This window comes from Epinephelus moara, chromosome 13 (assembly GCF_006386435.1).
Source record: "Epinephelus moara isolate mb chromosome 13, YSFRI_EMoa_1.0, whole genome shotgun sequence".
NCBI lineage: Eukaryota > Metazoa > Chordata > Actinopteri > Perciformes > Serranidae > Epinephelus > Epinephelus moara.
The window spans coordinates 3863532-3866788 of record NC_065518.1 but is presented as its reverse complement, the minus strand read 5'-3'; positions in this window follow the sequence as shown (position 1 = coordinate 3866788).

The window sequence follows — 3257 nt, the reverse complement described above, 5'->3', positions numbered from 1 at the left end:
GACACGTGTCTGATTCTCCCTCACTGATATCTAAGTAACAGGAGGGATTGAATGTAAAGACAAAATATCAGCTGCTTTGTTTGTGGAACAGCCGTCGGCAATGAATTTGGGCATGGTTCGGCCGATGGTGATGCATTCAGGGACATCACCACGAGCTCGGATCTGTCCACGTTGGCTCATAAGATGGATTTGAGGTTCTGTTGTTGACCGTAGGTCAGCAGCACGGGGATGATTACTTTAAATCCGGGTTACGGGTCGGGCTGCGGGTCGTGTTTCAACGGGTCTGACGGGGTTGCGGTACTTATTGGCCTGATGCGCAGGTTTCGGTTCTGGTGCGGGTTTGTACGTCACCGGGTCGGGGCGGATCTTGAAAACTGGATCCGTGCAGGACTCTGGCTCAGGCTACATGCTGATTGATATTGCTTAGCGTCTGCGACGGACAACTCTCCTACGCCTGCGGACGACAGAGGACCTGCGAGGTCTCCTTTGTCTACAAGCGGGGCGAGCGGCTTGTCTGCGTGTGCGTGGCATTGTCAGAAATTAACCTCATGTTAGAAATGGGTTCTTTTTACAAACTCTCATTGATGTTTTGTGATGTCACTGATTATGTCACAGGCCATGCCCCCCGTTTTCAGACAGGGGAGACCTTGCAGGTCCTGCGCTGCTGCAGACATAGGAGTTGTCTGATGGAGATGCTCGGCAACATCATTAAACACGACCTGAGGCGACCTGAATGTGGGCGGAGCCCAGAGTAAACCTGGAGGTGGATTCCTGCCATCAGACATCATTTTTCTAAATACACATCTGTACACTTATAAATGACGTCCTGGGTGATGTAATGATGTTTGACCATTTAATGATTTTATCCCTCCTGGCTTTTAGATATCAATGAGGGAGAATCAGACACATGTCACCAGCCTTTGTGTGTTAATTGTGCATTGATGTGTGTCTCCAAGGAGCAGCGTGGGGCCTTTCACCTGTATACCAGGTACATTTCTCTCATCATTCCACACTCCAACTGACACCATGTTTGTTGCAAACATCAGCTCGGCCTTGTACAACTGAGAAATCAGCACATATTAACAGCAGCTGTGATCATAGTGATGTTCTGTGATGTCACTGATCATGTCACAGGCCACTTGCCCCGTTTGTGGATGGGAGCAGGAAATCCGCTGCCACAGACATAGGAGTGTTGTCTGATGCAGATGCTCAGCAACGTCATTGCTGGATATCCTATTCTCCTCAGCAAACAGCGAGTAGCACACCAAGCAGCTTCCCCCATGAATGGAGTAACAGCTGTAAGAACCTCATCAGTGTCTCAGTGCTGATCAAGCACAGAGCGGTTCAGCAGCCACCAGCCATGGATGGAAGCTGTAAGAAAAACTCGACTGGTGCGTGGCGGCGTACAACCACGGGGGGGTAATTCTAGTTCTGACTTCCTTTGATGCCATGTTTCAGGCTGCCAGATAGAACCAGTCTGTTAAATTGGACCTTGGACGTCAGCGTTTCCATTTCTTTCTCAAAGAAATTTCTCATCTTGGCCGTATTATGTCTCTCCATGTTGTAAACTCTCGGGGCAGGGCCCCCAAACCCGGAGTATATGCCCAAGTGCACCTACGCTGCAATTGGCGAGATATGAATGTTTCATGAATCCCACGTGAACCCTAACGTAAGAGGATTTCTAAGCTTGAATCTGCACTGGTTCACACGTTAAATTGATAATTGAGGGCAAGTATGAGCAAGAACACCTGCAGATAATGTATCCAGATGCAGATCAAAAAAATAAATAAATGAGGTGAAACATGATCAGTAACAGTGTTATGTCTCGTCCAGATCTCCTCCAAACGATGTGGAGAAATGTTTGTCTGTTTGCAGGTTGGTTGTTACAGGTGGTGATAGACAGGACTAACAGGACTGTGACGTTCAGGGCCAGCAGGAGATTCCATTACTGTGACGACAGGCCGTCATCACACAAGAGGCCGCAGAGTGAAATTAGGATATAACTCAAGCTGTGTACAGTTGTAATTAATGATCCAGTCTTCAACATCTAGCCTGGCACTCTGAGAACATCCTGTGTACATCAAAAACACAAAAGTGATGAGAGCAATTTTCAGAATCACAGGATTGTGCCATTTGTTTCCTGTGTGCAGAAGATGTATCTGACAGCTCCTTAGGTGAACAAATTAAATTGCCTGTCAGCAACAATCTTTTATTCTTTTCAAAATAACAAGACTCTTCAATTCGTCTTTGAGGCGGCACATCTGAGCTGAAAGATAAATACTGCAAAGACAGCTGTGCAGGCATCTCACTTTCTACAAATCACTGGATTCAGCAAAAAAACAGGCTGCTAAATATGTTTTGCGTGGCATTTTTCAAAGTCTGCTTTGTTCTCTTGGCAGCGTTGTGCAGGCCTTACAGTGGTGTAATGGTATGAGGCACGGTTACATCAGCGTGTGGTGAATGTCTCCTTTGAGGATTTGTTCGGTTGGAGGTGGTTTCCTGTGATTGGAAGGTGTAATCCGTCTGAAGAATGGGATTTAGGGGAACATCCAGGTGGTATACGGCTCTGATCGGGCTCCAGTGCTGCAGATCTGGGTTTTGGCAGCTTCAAATAGTTCTGGACTGAGTGTAGGATTGTTTGTGTGCATGTTGTTTAATGTTGAGAGCAGAAACAGAGTCAGTGAAGGAATGTTTGAAGGAAGGTTGGATATTACAACAGATCTGACATTTCCTCTAAAACACAACCTTAAGGCGTTATAAATGTGAACACACACCTGAATGATCCGTCAGTGTAGTCGCCACCCTGCTAAAAGGAAGTTTGTACTTCGACACTTTTGTGCCAGCGACGTTTTTATGCTGATTGTGAGGAGACTGTTTTTCCTGATGATTGAAGACGCTTTAAGATTTGTCATTTTTGTACATTGACTTGTCTCGACTTTAGTCTCTTTGCTTATACAATACAAAACCGAACACAATGCCAGTCCCTGCAGGTGGTGGGCCCACAGGGTCATGAGCTCTGGGTAGTGACCGAAAGAAGGTGGCAGATACAAATGTATGAAGGGTGTCTGGGCTCAGACTTAAGCTGTGTTCAAAATCGATCCCTATCACGGATATAGTGCACAATAAAGTGTGTTCGCCATTTTGTAGTGTTGTTTGAATTCTCCGCGGTTAATTTCATTCACTATATAGTGGACTATAAAATACCCACAATGCACAGCAAATGTGAGTGAACAAACGATGTACCCTACATTTTACTC